General features: G+C 40.7%; 1 protein-coding gene across 1 annotated transcript in view; it reads right to left on the bottom strand.

Moving 5' to 3' along the window:
* The window catches only part of LOC120422344 (rhodanese domain-containing protein CG4456-like), a 95,188-nt gene extending 78,838 nt beyond the window's left edge, over nucleotides 1-16,350 (bottom strand). The window contains exons 1-2 of the mRNA XM_052710766.1: nucleotides 16,233-16,350; nucleotides 16,083-16,171 (exon numbers count right to left, since the gene is read on the bottom strand). The gene's annotated coding sequence lies outside the window, so the exon portion shown is untranslated. The remainder of the gene's footprint in view (nucleotides 1-16,082; nucleotides 16,172-16,232) is intronic.

Genomic DNA, 16,350 nt, shown 5'->3' with positions numbered 1-16,350 from the left:
CTGTTGAAACTATTTCGCAAATCCTGAGACATTCGGTAACGTTTTCACAAAACTCTGACTGACTCCGACTCCGGGTCCGGCTTTCAGCTCCAACCGACTCCGATTCCAACTCCGGCCTACCAACTCTAGCCAACTCCGACTCCGACTGAATCATTTGAAAAGGAACAAAAGAAAGAAAGGGCAAAGCAAGATCAAATAATTCAACGATAAAAAAAACCAGCAGAGCAACAGTATCAGTTCAATTGAGTAACGAAATGGAAGCAAGAAAAAAAAATATTGAATCTGGAAATCGTAGGTTTTGAGAAGTTTCTCTAGGATAGCCGGTTCAGACATGAAATTTTTTAGCAGGCTTAAGCAATAGCTAAACTTGTTTGAAAAGAAGTTATACAATTGAGCACCTTTAAACGTAATACTTCGTTAGCCAGCTAAAGCTGAAACATTGGGACGCTGTAATGAATCGCGGTTTCATGTAAAATGATTATGAGTGGAGGGTTTAAATTTTGTATAACAATGAGTTTGATTTGATAAACATGAATAAATAAAACAGCATGATTGAATGATGTAAATGCCTCTAACAGGATAATATATTTTTGAATTTAGTGTACAAATCAATGGAATGACTACGGATTGGCAAGTTTAAGATTATTCTTAAGAATTTGTTCTGAGCAATTTGTTCCCTGTTTAACAGAATATTACATGCGTTACCTCAAACAGCAGTTATATACGAAAGATGAGAGCTAATCAATGAATGATATATTAACAAAAGGACGCTTTAAGGTAGTTTGTGTTTGATTTTATAAATGATTCTAGTTATTTTGTTTAGCTTTAGTAATAATAAATTTATATAAGATGACCAATTAAGTCTGTTATCTAAGATAATTTCAATATATTTGCATTCATCTATAACTTTAACTTCAGGAAAACTGTTTTTGTTTGTGTCAATCTGTTAGGAATGGAACGATTAGAGTTTTTAATATTTATTATATTTGATTTATTAATGTTCAAAGTTAATTTGTTAATTCGGAAATATTCAACAAGAGTTTTGAGATCATCGTGCAAGTTTTTATCATTTACGGAAGCAGACTTGTTATTATACAGAAAAGAAGAACCGTCAGCAAAAAGGACCAAGAACCGAACTTTGTGATAACTCTGACTCCGACTCCGGGTTATCAGAAATGTTCGGCTCGGACTCCGACTCTTAAAATTTAGCCGACTCCGACTCCAGCTTTGGCGAGTTTTGACGACTCCGACTCCAGGTCCCCAAAAAGACCCGACTCCAGCTCCGACTCCGACTCCACAGCCCTGCTTGGAGGACACTCCGTCGGATAGTTGCTCCGTGGCTTGCTTCACGACCCGTCGGAACGGAACGGTCGCGGAATCAGCTGGTTCACCTTTTTCCGGATCACTAAATCTTCGTCTACAGCACTTCGTGAACTTCGTCCGTCGCTCCGTGGCTAATTTCACAACCCGTCGGAACGAAACGGTAGCAATAACAGCCAACCTGCGTGAAGGATACTCTGTCGAATGGACGCTCCGTGGCTTGCTTCAAGATCCGTCGGAACGCCGATTTTTACCCTGACCCACCTTTTCCCGGATCACTAAATCGTCGTTTACAGCCACAACGATGCCTTTGGATATGGAAAACACGTTTTTTTTCTAAGCCACGTTTGGGAGCGTTCTTTTATTACGTAACGCAGTAGGGGGGGAGGGGGGTCGGAGGCCGTGTTACGCTCCATACAAAATTTTTAAAATTTGTATGGAAATTTTGTTACGAGGGGGGGAGGGAGGGGGTCTAAAAGTCCGATTTTTGCGTTACGTAATACGCTCCCTTTCTCCAAAACATAAACAAATCAAGCGTGACCCAACGAAACGTCAAAACCAACACTCTGAATGAAATTACACAGATTCGACTAAACAAGAGAATCGGGTCTCAAGATTCTGGTGCGGATCCAAATCCGTTTCGAAAATTCTAGTTAAAATTTCTAGTTTCCCTAATTGATCATTTTTTAGCTCCGAATAATTCCGAGTTCCAATTATTACGCAAATTAGAGGAAAAACTCTCTCGTGGGCAGACTCAGCCAGTGTCAGTCCACCCGGAATGCGGAAATAAATGGCCAAAAACCGGCCTCCCAGTTACCCGGCCTCATCCGGTGGAATAAATTAGCACTGGTGCAAACACGCAACGCGAACCGGCGTCGTCGTCGACTTGGCAGAATTTGTCGGTTTGACGCGCCTCGTTTCTCCTCGTGAGCGTGTGTTTACGTGTGTTCGTGGTAATGGCGTGAACTGACCTAGATTATGATGGTCGGTCCCCCCCATCCGCCACCGTACCCCCCTTTTGGCCACAAGGGCTTTCTCGACCCAAATGGGGTTAATTGAACGAAAACAGAGCGAGAGAAATATGGGTAATCAAGTGTTTGCGTAAAGTTAGAGGCCCTGGAGGTGTCGCATTATGAAACCTGTCAGAGTTTGACAGATTGTCAACTGACAGACGCGGCGAATTAATGCCACGGAACTCAATTAAATCCGCTCGAATTGATTTGCACAAATCAAATAATTGCTGCCAGCAAAAGTCAACTTCTCCATACAATGAGCGGTATAAAATAGCGAAAATCGCACTGCAAACCGCCACCGGAGCCAGCGCTTCGTTTATATACAACACTGTTATAATCACGGTAGCCGAGCAGCATGCATTATTCAAGTCATGTATTTAGCATTTTCTCTCTCGCGCAACTACTGCTGGCTGCACTTTAAAACTACCCCTCGTCGTTCGTACTCCGCCAGCACTGGCTGTCTAGCTGTCAAAGTTGGAGTGTTTTTTTCTGTGTGTGAAACCCCTCGTCGCGCGGCTGGCAATCCTGCCCCCGTCTGTCTTGGCCGCGTCTCAGCTAGCTTTTCTGCTACTCGTTTTCAAGTTCAATATGCAAATTTTGCAATTATTTCAACTAGAAGTAATGTTGAGTAATGGAGCGCGTGTATGCGAGAGTTTTTTTTCTGTTTGTGGAATTGGACAAGATGAGAGGGGGTAGGCAATCTCATGGGAAAGTTTTGTTTTGGTGGCCTAGTTTTGACGGTCTAGATAATTTGAGCAGGTGCTTGGAATATTGTACTCTTGGGCTCGGTGGATTTACCAACAAATGTTATTCTCCCTTCAAATTGTTCTAAAAAAATAAGGCCGTTGCAAATATTTTTCAAAGTTTATGTTTAGTTGGCCTGAAAAATCAGGGTGCAAAAAAAATATGTTTTCGAAAAACTTCAAACTTTTAATGAAAATTAAAGTTTAACCAACTGAAAACATTTTAAATTTTCCTGAAATACCAATATACAGTCCCACAAAAAAAAAAATTTTTTGGGGATAAAAAATTCCGTCAATACCTCGATATTTTCAAAACTAATGATTGGAAAGCAACTGTACGCCTTTAAAAAGCATTTTTAAACACTTTTTTCATCCAAATGTTGAAACCTAGGCTTGTAATTTCAGTTTATATATTTTTTATTTTTTTTTATTTGTTTTGGGATTCTAAATAAAGTTTTTTTTATAGCAGTATTTTTTCGTGAAACTTATAACCAGACAGAGATTTGGATTTCTTTTCAACTATGATTTGTACTACAGTTCATTTTAATGTAACTGGACATTCTAACATTGGATTTAGTAACAGTAGTAAAATTATTTTAAAAAAAAACCTTCTGAATAAAAAATATATTCGGAATATGATCCAAAATAAGACAAACTTTTTTTATGGTTTTGTCATAGGAAATACAGTGGACTCTCTGGCTGTCGATCTTCTGGATATCAATATTGCTCCAGCTTTCAGTAAAATTTTCAGTCCCTTCAAGAAGACTGCTTTGATTTTTTGTTCTATAATTTGATAATTCCCTCTCTTGACGGTCCCATCAATATCGACAACGGGAGAGTCCACTGTAGTTACTTTGAATTGAGAAACTTCGAAAAAAAATGAATATAAAGCTAAAATCTCCCAATAAGAGCTTCCAAATAATTTCCGGGATTAAAAAACCCAAGGAAACGAGAACAAATTCAACAAATTTTTTGGGAAATTTTAAATTAATTGGAAAATTGTACCGAACAGCAACTTCAACTGGCAAAAGTGGATTGGCTGCTTAAAAAAATCGCCCAACTTCCGGCCCGTGATGTCATTTTATCCGGAAAATAAATTGAGAACATTTCGATGTTATTTTTTTTGTTTCAACAATGGTTTTGTTTCAAATTTTATCATTGTTTTTGTTTGAATTAAATTGTTAACATTTTTAAACTGATTTTTTTCAGAATCAAATGGTTCAATTTCGTAAAAATGTAAATTATATGAAAAAACTTGGATTGTTGTACAAAAAGAGTACACCCAAACGAAAAATATATCTCAAAATCTGCAACAGTGAATTTGCTGCAGAAAATGTTATATTTTATAACAGTTTTTGCAGCAAGCCCATAGATCATTTTTGCCCACGTGTAAACACGTCAGCGATCTGCAGTTCTCACCAACACATAGAATAGGGGGATGGCGTCGCTATTTTTAGACCACGTTTTCTACTTTTTCTCATCGAAACCGACTACTTTATCGACTTCATTTTGCTGGGCGAGATAGGACGCCGTCTATTTTTAGACGATGACTCAGCACTTTTCCACTTTTGCACCTCAAAAAACCAGGTGGCAGCACGATGTAACGCCACGTCCCTATGCTGGCGCGTCCCCGAGCAACAATCTAGAGAGAACATTATGTTCGCGCTCTGTCCCTCACCATTCTTCAAGCGCCCATGGCGTGGTGGTAGCGTGTCGGATCAGCAACCTAGAAGTTGATGGTTCAATCCTCGTTCTGTTAAGGTTTTTTTTCTGCAATACAATCAATCTGCCGTCGGTAATGTCGATAATTGTCGGTAACGGGCAAAAATGTCATACCCCTATATCGCAAAAAATGCATGAGGACAGTTTTCATGCAGATTCTGATATACTTTCATGCTGCCATGCATCAAAATCATGCGACCGCCGGTTGGGTGTATAATATAAAATTTCTAACAGTATTGAATGCGATTACTTCAAATTTAAGCTATTTTTTGTGGAATTCAAGTAAAATTGTTTTTTTTTAATAAATGAGTAAGCAAAAAATGATTTATTTTTTATCTTATCAGTAAAAAAATTTGTAAGGAAACAAGCTTGAAAAAGCCAATTAATTATACTGATAACAAAATTCACCGCAAATATTTTTGAAATATAAAAAAAAACAAAATGAGTAAAGAAATCAGCAAATAACATATATTTAAAAAAAATTGTTTAAAGAAACTTTAAGAATAACATTCTAATTTTTATGTGTTTTAAAAATACTTTTATAATATTTTGTAAGAAAAAAAGATTGCATAAAAGATTTGAATCCAAATTTCATTTCAATAAATTTTAGGATGTCGCATTGATTTGTGTGTTGAGAAAATAAATTTTGAAAAAAAAATACTGCGGCCTTTTGTCTTCAATCGCAATACAATTTTAAACAAAACAAAAAATAAATAAAAATAAATCAAACTAACACATTTTTGAAAGTAAAATTTGTTTTTATTTCTTAAAATCCAGATAAATGAATCTTTTTTGCAACACTAGTTATTTTATTTGTTCATTTTAAAAGGACCTGATGAAAATAATTTTATTGATTTTTTTTTAAGATTTACAAAAACTGCTTGCAAAAAAGAAAAACCTCTTCTTAGCGATCGAAACTTGAAAACACACACAATTTCCAGTATAAAAAATAAAATAAAAAACTAGAGAGAATAAAACACATACTACTGATTATAAAACAGCTCGTTTAGCAGTAAGAAAAAAGTCATGCTTGTGCTTGAACAGCCTCCTACTTTGTAGATGTAAACAATGTGGGATCATTCAAAAATCACGTTACGCGTTCTCTTTATTCATCACCCAGGTTGGCCAGAGTCAAACTAAAAGTCTAACAAAACAATGCAAAGTGGCCGTTGTTAGCTTGTAAACAAAGAGTGTGAGTGTGGGTGTTAAAATTGGCACGGTTCGTTTGACAACAGTTGGTGTCAAACCATCGGGGTTCCAGTGTATAATAAACCTTCAGACTATTTTTTTAGAAAAAAACTGGTTGGTTCAATTAAAAGGTTAATCGTTAATCAAATTGAACTAAATCAAATCAAGTTCTTTCGTTGAATTATTTTTTTCCAATAAATTTTCAAAATAAAGGGACTATCCATAAACCACGTAGACCGTCACCGCTAAACAACTAATTGATATTAAGGTTAAGTTCTACTAGTATATTTTTCAATGTCCCAACATTTTCAACCCAAATCCCATTCTGCAGCTTCACCACCTCAGAAACAAAAATGAAATAGGGGAACAGCATCTAATTCCAGCGTGCCTCTAATGTTGGCAGGTCAGAACTTTGACATTCAATTAAAGCTAATTAAAAGCGTTTTCAACTGAAATTGAGTGATAAATAGCTCAATAAGAAGTGAGCAAGCAAGTTTCTATCAAAAGTTTTGCAAAATTAGTTGTTTAAATAGTGAAAATCAACAAATTGGATGGAGTTAGGAGCGAGTGCTTAACCTGCCAAACATACGAGAATTTCCCCTAGTCTTTTCCTCGCCATTTGGGTGTGGCGTGGCCACCATCTCAAATCCCGGGGGACGTCCGCTAGGGAGGGATATCATTCCGGACCCATGAACAATAACAAAACAGAGAAGAGAAGCTTGAACAGGTCCCCCCTCCCTTTCCCCAATCAGAGAAAACCACCCTCGTTTGGGGCGTGACACGAAATTTAATGCTGTGCAGATTCAGCTTTTTCCCCCACGAAGTTCGCCTTCAAGGTGGCCTACTTTCGGGAGCTGACTGCTGCCAGCACACGACCTTTCTCTTTTGCGCCAGGACTCGCCCAACTCGACTGGCTGGTCCCGAGACTCGGTGTCTGTGTGTGGGGAGCAGCTCTTCAGAGAAGTCTGGGCAACATTAAAGTGCTTCAATTTTGATGGAGATTAAAGGGGATGGACGTGGAAATTGAACCGTTTATAGCCGAGGAGTTTTCAGACGTGTCGTTTCACGAAGCTCGACTTGCATAATACGCGAGCTGTGCCATCTCCGGGAAGAACTGCATATTGTTCCCCCGGGGGGGTGGCACAATCTCGCTCCAGCGGATACGGATGGCTATAGATCCATGTTGCCCAAGGATACGAAGCAATCTGACGACGATGGCGATGACGCGGAGTCCTTTTTCTTTGCAAAGAGCTTCAGACAACAAAGAACAATCATTGATGGTGTGCGATGAGGACCGCGGGAAGGAGGACAACCGCGCGAAGGATGGCGGTGACCGCAAGTGGGCTGGCACTGTGAAAAAAGAGTGGCCAATTGGCAGAATTTGTCTCACTCGATTCGTCACCGTACTAAAGGAGGTATTAGACTAAGACAAACAAACAAACAAGTTCGCACTTTTACGTGTTTGACAGTTTGCCAAACTGACTGTAGGCTGACGTTTCGGCAAACAACCAAATCAGACAAACTGTCAAAAAGTTCTAGTTTGTTTGTTTGATTGCCATTTCGTCTTTTTTTTTAGAAAGAATGAAAATTGGACAATGAGACAATTTCATCAACTGCTTCCAACAGTGCACCACTGTTTACACTGCTCTAGGTTATGTTTAAACAGGAGATGAATCGCTGAATGAAGGTGGAGTCCCTCCCCCCTTCTATTTGTGGGGAAAGGTCGTGGCGCCCGTCTGTCTGTGTGAGTGTGGTGTGTGCACAACAACAGCCACCGCCACCACCACCGACCGTCACCGTATAGCTGTATCATCTTCAAAGTTGATTCCAGCGAAGCAATTGGGAATGAGGATAAATTGATGTGACGGTCGCTGGCAACAACAACAAAAACAGCGAGAAGGACGACGTCGGCAGTAAAATAAAATAAGTAGATTGTGAGAAGTGAGGGGCAGTCAGGCGAAAACAGATTCTTTCTGTCTGGATGAACGACGATGGAGAAAGAGCGAGGGGAGGGACTATTGGCTATATTGACAGGTCGGGGGACTAACTTCAGTAGAAATGGACTTGTGGCCTTGAAAACTTGTTAATTTAAGTCTTAGAAAAATAATTTAATTAGTTTCGTACCACATTATAACTGATGTATTGCCTTTGTCACGGTATGTCCACGCATCCTTCCTCTCCTCTTGATTCCGTAAAATGAGATCCGTTTATAGAATCCTCTCTGCGGCTAATGCAACGCAGTAGGCCTGCCCGTTTCAATGAGTGTAATCAATTTTGGGTTAGAATAAAAAATACTTTAACGTGAAATCTTTCATCATTGCCATGATTTTTCCTTAAAAGATATAAATTTTGCGTCACTTTCAATATTTTGACAAAATTCCTTTAACAAGTTGTTTAGAATAGTGCCCTACACATGCTGATTCCTTTTGGTAACGATTATCCCATTCCTTGTTAAGTTATGGAAATCGTCATTAATCAATGATTGCCAACTAGGACGTCAATGACTGTGCCACAAAATTATATAAATTTTAAAGCACAATTGATTTAGATAAAAAATTCCTTCAGTGGCTTCAAGAAGGCAACAACCGGCACATGCTGATTCCTTTTGGTGCTGAAATTCGTTAAATTGAATTTAATGCACATTTTTTTATAGTGATGATTAATTTTCTTCGAAAATGATCAACGGCTTCACCTTAATTAGTGTCGTTATAAAATTTCATCCCAGTTAGAAGAAGTAAACCGATGTTTGCTGGGCATACATTCGTTTTTAGGCTGAGTAAGTCCTACAATGCAAAAATCACACAAATTTCTTATGGGGTGCAGATTATGTGATCAAACAGTTTTCTGCATAGCTTTGAGTGATTGCTATTAGGTTTTACGCCGACTCGATTTTTAGGTTAGAAATTTGACAGCTTGGCTGAACTGTTTACATTTTTTGCACGTGTGTCTCAGTTAAAATGTGTGTTTGTGTGCGCTCGTGACGTTACGCTGTAAAACCTAATAGCAAAACAATTAAAATTCTTGATTTGGATTTGTTTGAAAATGCCAACATACACACTAAAAAAAAAACGTGTAATTTTCGGTCAAATAAGATGCACATAACTGGAGCATCTAATCAGACCTAAATTTGTGTTAAATAAGACGTAAAATTACACGACCAACAATCATCCAAGTTCGTGTAAAATTACATTAACATATTGTTTGGTGGAGAATGATTCTAATAGGAATCTTATTGGATAAAAAGAAACGTTTGTTTATCGGATGTTTATGGTTTTATTGCAACACATTTCAATTCATGACACAAACACTCAAAGCCACTAATTTTCTTATTTTTCTACCTCGCATTTTCACTGAAATTTCATCTATGGCTTTGTTCCATTACAAATTTTCCGGCATGCCGTTTGGAGTGTGTTGGCCAGACAACTGGAGATGTTGCCATGCTTGAAGGAACTCACTTCTTGGGCACTACGGTTTTGGTCCACTCCGGGAAAATCCTCTTCAGTGGACAGAACTGGAACTGGAACATTGCCGATTTTTTCTTGGAGCTCAATGATTTCGGCAACCTGTGACAAACCGCAACGAACGGAAAACGTCAAAACTATTAGTGTTCTATTTGGCCACCTCAAGAATGCTTAAACTTACCTTTCTCGTAGATTTGAGTGCCAAAAGCTGGTCCAGGCCAGTAAAGAAAAAAAATAAGATAATCTTGACGAAAAACGCTGATGCAACAATATTTTTTGCGGCGTTAAACATGGCGAACGTTTTGACGTTTCGCCACTCAGACAAAAGTGTAACGACTAAAGCTCGTGAAATTAGGTTTCGTTTGATGTAAAATTACATCAAATTTGATGCTCCAGTTATGTGCATCAAATAATACGTGAAGTTGGGTTATAAGTAATGTAATTTTAGGTTTCGCAAGAGGTTATAATATTCCAACGAGAATTTTATCAGGTATTGTTTGGTAGGGGAACAGCATCTAATTCCAGCGTGCCTCTAATGTTGGCAGGTCAGAAATTTGACATTCATTTAAAGCTAATGAAAAGCGTTTTCAACTGAAATCAAATGATAAATAGCTCAATAAGGAGTGAGCAAGCAAGTTTCTATCAAAAGTTTTGCAAAATTAGTTGTTGATATAGTGAAAATCAGCAAATTGGATGGAGTTAGGAGCGAGTGCTTAACCTGCCAAACATACGAGAATTTCCCCTATTAGGTTTAATATACGTCACGTCAAATGTAAAATTCCAAATTTTTTAGTGTGTAAACATCACAACAGTCACTTGTAAGACCAAAGAGCCTTTCTCGATCGGGTCACGACCAATCATAATTCACCGTCGGTTGACGCAAACGCTCCCAATCTTGCTGCCCTGTAGCGTGACACACAGACACAATAAGCACACCAACCGGCGGCGTCGTCTGCCGCCGCCATCCTCTCCCGTCAGCTGTTAATGAACGATGTAAAATTTGGCCTTGAAAATTGGTCGTCATATTGGCGAGCGAGCTCATCTTCACTCACTCTCTCACAAACACACACCCTGTGTAGAAGGAAATAAATGTCGGCGATAAATAAATTCCGTCCGATTCGCTGCATTTTGCACGACGACGACAAACAAACACCAAGAATTCGGAGCGTCTCCGACGCCGCATCTGGCGTCGCGGAGGTTTTGTTTGTCCTCCTCGCGATGGCGTCGTTTCTGGTGACCTCGTTCGAAGCCACAAGGCGCTTGTTTACGCGAATTTTCGTCGGAAATTGGGAACGTTAGTGGGATTCTGTTGTTGAAAGGTTGATTTTGAAGCCCATGCAGCATAATCGTGGGTTGTACGCAAAGTTGATTACTTTTTCGTTAGCGTGTACAACGCGCTTTGACAGCTAACGGGAGTGTTGCCATTTTCATCGATTTTTTCCAGCTCCACTCCGTGGAACCTGGTAGATTCCAGGGATATGCGGAAGATAAATTTAGAACCTCCCAGTTTCTATGCTAGGGTCGACGCAAACTCGTCTCGTCCCGTGGGATATCAAGTATACAAATATTGACGCAGCTATTTATACCTTTTCAGTTCGCGGCGATTCGATCGGACACACGATGGCTAGTGTTTCCATCAGCATCAGTCAGCACGTCTCGTTCGCCGACGCAGGAAACACCGCATTCTCACTCTCAGTCGACAAATGATTGACGGGACTTTGAATTTTGAAGGTTACCCACGCCACGCCAAACCATGATGTCATTCGGGTCGGCTGTCACCTTTGACAGCCAGCGGGTCCGCCATTTTTCCGGGCGACGGGTTGCTAATTGCATCGCGAAAGCTCTCCCACTCTGTTGCCTCACACTTAATGGGCTGGAAACCAGCTTAATCTTTCGTAACATGCGGCTTCCCAATCATAGTCACTGACTCCGGTGGACTTTCTCGTCGGAAACTTTCTCTTTACACGCCACATCGCAGTGCCGTTTAAATTTAGCCGGCTAGTGCCTCTCTCTGCTACGAGTTGAAGTGGAAAAAAGTGCAGCCAACTGCAGCTAGTAAACGATACTCCAGCGCAACTTTCACGCCGATTGGCACGGCTGTCACAGTGACAGCTCACTCACGAGCTGCGGCCAGCATGACCCACTAACTTTTGAACCTGTGCTGCGAGGAACCAAGACTCTCGCAAAACAATAACCAAGGCTCACGAGCTGACCCTTATTTGTTCAATCCGCGCCATCTTTGTTTAAGGCGAGTCGTGACTTGAAGGTTAAGTTCGCGCTGTATCCATCATCAACATCATTCCCACCAACCAAAGCAGTCAGTGTTGCCAAACAACGTGACCATCTGGAGCGAATTTGACGTTTAGCCGACGCCAGTGCACCACGTGGCATTAAAAATGCATGAAGTTGTCGCCTCTGTCAAGGAAAAGTGCGCGAATGAATTTTAAAGCGCCTGGTGACCGTGGTCAAGCCGAGCCTGACGACAGGAATGTGCGTACGGACGGACGCTAATAATTGCAAAGTGAAGGAAACGCGAGAGATGCTGTTTTTGTTGCATGGTAAATTTCGCCCTGACGTGGTAATCCGGTTCACCTTGGCGTGTTGTGAACATGGACAAAAACGAACGGTTTGGCTAAATGGCGTTGATTATCTCTTTTTGAGTTGAATTAATCCAACGGATTGGGAGTGCGATTAAGAGCTTCGTTAACGACACCTGGTGAAATGTGGAAATAGTAGGCTGAGTTGCCATGTTCATTTACACTCTTAATTAAAGTGAATAAGACTAGAGTATTTTTTTTTAAACATACATCACTCATTAAAGCGGCCATGCTGACTGCGTTGCATTAACAGCAGGTGACAGATTCTGTGAACATTTCACAGAGTCAACTGAAGAGGAAAGATGCGTGGACATACCGTACAATAGGCTCCGATTTAACTTGTAAAATGAATACGAGGCCCCTTAGCCAATCGTGGAAAATGGTTTTTCGGACCATACGAAAATAATAGTTTTGACTTTTGGGTCATGCTCATCAGGGAAAACGAGTTATAAAATATAATATGTTTAATCTCATGGAACAACTACACGAAATATAATTTCCTTTAACAAACCTTTTCCTTTTTCTCAAGGAGCTATTACACTACCGCAAACAAACTCACACTTTTTCGTGTTTGACAGTTAGCCAAACTCCTAAAATTGTTTGCTGCAAACTCGCAAACAAAGCAAAATGTATGCAGGCTGACGTTTGTACAAACAAATCCAGGCAAACTGGTAAACTGTCAAAAAGTGCGAGTTTGTTTGTTTGTTTGTTTGCCGTTGTGTAATAGCTTCTTCAGTCACGACTTTTCCATTTAAAAACCATTGACAAAATAACAACAACAGTTTGCACAAATGGGTCAACCATTAGAGTTTGTACTGGTACTACATGTGTCTCTACCCAGAAAAAAAAACTTTGGTTCATCGAAAGCTGCGGTTGAATCCCAACCCGCAGAACTCCTAGGTTCCCAGCATCCCCGTTTGCCATTACAACTAAAGTTATTCCGACGCGCTGGTCCTGCGAGGAAGGGCAGTTCATTTTAAAATTTAAATGGTGCGCTTGAGTCTTGAAACACTGAGCAAAAAAACCGGAATCCGGTTCCAAGGGGACAGGCCGGGGGCGTCAAGGGGGTGAGATACGGGATGGGACGGTGTTGAACCCTTCTCTATCTAGGGTTACCATCGAAAAATTTGTTATTTAAGCCAATTTAAGTGAAAATCAATTAAAAAATTCAAGAATTCAAAACAAACAAATTTAGTTTGACAGCTGGCTGGCAACCCTGTCGCGCTCGACCGGTGTTGGCTCACGCGCAGAGTTCGCGGACAACCAGAAGAGAGACTTCGGTGTCGTTACAAGCAAAAAAAAAACTGGTTTGGCAAGTCGCGCGAGCACGAGCTCTCTTCCCACCGCCCTAACCTCAATCTTCTCGTGCGATTTCCGCCCTCGGAGCTTTTGCTTTCGCCGTGTTATTTTTTTCCTCAAGTCAAGTCCAACTAGAAAATGACTTATCGGGGGACTTGCGGTTCCACAGTGCAGCAGAGTCGTGATTTCGCTGGATTGAAAGATTCGATTGAAGTGAGTTTTTCTCTAATAGGGACGTCGATTATGATATTTTATGCCACTCCCCCTTCGAGTAGAGATCCTTAATAGGGAGACTGGTCGAAGTGAATTTGACGTACCCAAACAGACACGAGTTTGACGTATCCAAACGAGCATTTGCCTTTACGCCCAGCAAAACTTATCAGTGTTGCCAAGCTCAAAACATTCGTTGCCAGATCGATTTAGCCAGCTTAGACCAGTCTCCCTATTAAGGGTCTCTACCTTCGAGTTCACTCCCTACGAAGGTGTCCGGGGGATCTAAACGGGTTTCCAGTGGTCTTGGGCGAGTAACCTGTTTCCGATACACGACTGCGGGGAAAACTCGTCTCGTAACGATATTACCATTCAGGAAGTTGCAGTTTTGTCGTTCATTGATGGGATTAATTTATTATGCCTTTCCGATATGTGCCATAATTCATTTAATGATGCGTTTGCTGGTGATACATCAAGAACTGTTATTTAGTAGGATGCTGCCACCACATAATCTGTAACATCGTGTTGACAATGTTTCAAGACCGTTATAAGTGTATAGGATTGATTTTCAAAACATCAGTCATCTGTCTAACGGTACAGGCAGAAATATAGTTTCTTAAAATTTACTAAAACCAAGCACACCAGTCAGTAGAGCAGCTATTTGTGAACATTTCTGTTCAATTTGACTTCTACCAAAAGTTATTCCTATTCCTTTTACAAGCATTTTACAAAAATATTTCCAATGTCTATTCTGGTCATACGAGAATGCGCTGGAGCCCACGCAATTTCTATTATCGGCCGAGTTTGTTTAGCGCTCTTGCGTGGCTGTCAAGTGCTGTCAGTTAATATAATTTGTATACAACTTTTAGGCAAAAAGAAATATTTCCATAGAAAGTTTCCTGGCATCACTGTCTCTCATTGGCACGTTGTGCTAGTGGTATTGGTAGCCGGTTAGCCATCGACGAGATAATATGTCAAATAACTCAGGACGTTTGTTTTTTGTTGCTGCATGCTAAATTTCTAAAATAGTGCCTTTTTGTGTGCTTACTCGCGGCGGAGCTGTTGCTGGTATGTTTATGGCCTAAACAGTTATTTTGTAACTTTAATCGAGCAACAAACTCTCCATAAGCCGAAGATAGGTGACCGACAAGAAGAGGTATATTTCTCTTTCTGATTTTCTCTTCTGATTTTCCCCAAAAATTACGGCAACAGTAATGAATTTCCTATTCCAGAATTCTACACTATTTTTAAAACAATGTATCTTCCAAAACAAGTCAAAACAAATCAAAACAAAGCTATCGCCATGACAGCCAACCCCGCGTACGTGTTTATCTGTCACAGCGCCCAATGTCATTCCTTTTTGGAAAGCGCACCACAGTAGGCGCTTTTGTTGTTGTTGTCATTTGTTTACAAAAAGTGCCAACCCAAAGCCAATCAGTGAGTGATTGTCACGTACCGCCGCCGTTGTATCCCATTCCTGCTTGTTTTTGCATGTTTATATTGACGACGCGACAACCCGAACGTGGTAGTGTGTGTGATTGTGTACACGTAAATCTGTACTATCATCGAACACTACAACGCATCGCAGCAACAAATGGCAAATTAGCTGTGTTGTGCCTTCTCACACTCTCTTGACTAAATTGGGTCAATGATTTTGGCATTGAAAAAAGGTTCGCCACGGACCGGTCTGCCGTTTAATGAATGGCGCCTTTTTTGTTGTCGTTGATGCGTTGCTCAAAATGACGCAACTGGGAACGCTACCGTGCTGACAGATGGTGTGCACCTGTTGAGTCAGGTAAGTTATCCTCGTCATCGTCGCTACAATGGCTTGCTTGGATGCGTTGATTTGTTTTTGACAGATTGGCGCCATGTTTGATTTCAAGATGGCGACAGGTGAATCTGATCTCGTTTGTGCAGTACCTGAATCAAATGATACTGGTTGGATCATTCCGAATCGTTTATACATACGAATGCTTTCATTCGATGTTTGTCTTTATGCTGCGACCTACAAATCAAAACAATGTTGGGTTGTAAACATAAAACCGCCCTTGTTCCCAGGAATCCATTATTCGGTGGCACCGTTCACAACACTCATAAGTCTACTCGGAAAGCTGTACCTTTCCTTCGACCTCGAAGTTCTCTCCTGGTGTTCCTTTTGCGTGATAACGACGACGTTGTAGAAGCTATATAATAAAGCGGTCGGAGTATGAAGAAGGAACAACGACAACAACAACCAAGAAACAGCTAATGTCAGCAGAAAAAGAGCAAAAAATTGGGTCACACGACACGTTTCGGAGTACACCTACTTCTTGAAGCAATCGAATTTCGGGGCACCCACACAACAAAGCGTGTAACACAGCCAGACCTTTAGTGGAAGCGTCTAGCGCTGCTGTTCCATCACACGCCATCAGCCAATTTTCTTTATCCTTGCAAACCCCACCCACGCGGCACGTCTGGTTGAGTTTAGCGAGATGAGGATAAGATGTTTGGCGGAGATAGGATGACGCGAAATGGCCGTAATCTACTCACTTTGCAGGAAACGAAATTTTCGCTGGAAGATTCCACGATGAAAGGTGACGTCTAACCTAGTTAGGATCCGGCGATACTTCGGTATCTTGCTGAAAGAACAGTAACCGTCTACCTAAGTAGGCGTTGTCAACCGGCACTACCCCGACTCACCTGCAGTATTCCCCAGCCTACTGAACCACTATCAGTCTCGGCCATATCTCGCTCAGTTTCTTCACGGAACACACAAAAACCTGCCAACTAGGCAAACAATAACAGTAAACGACGATCG

Source organism: Culex pipiens, chromosome 3 (genome assembly GCF_016801865.2).
Source record: "Culex pipiens pallens isolate TS chromosome 3, TS_CPP_V2, whole genome shotgun sequence".
NCBI classification, from domain to species: Eukaryota; Metazoa; Arthropoda; class Insecta; order Diptera; family Culicidae; genus Culex; species Culex pipiens.
This window is presented reverse-complemented; position numbering and strand designations above follow the sequence as displayed.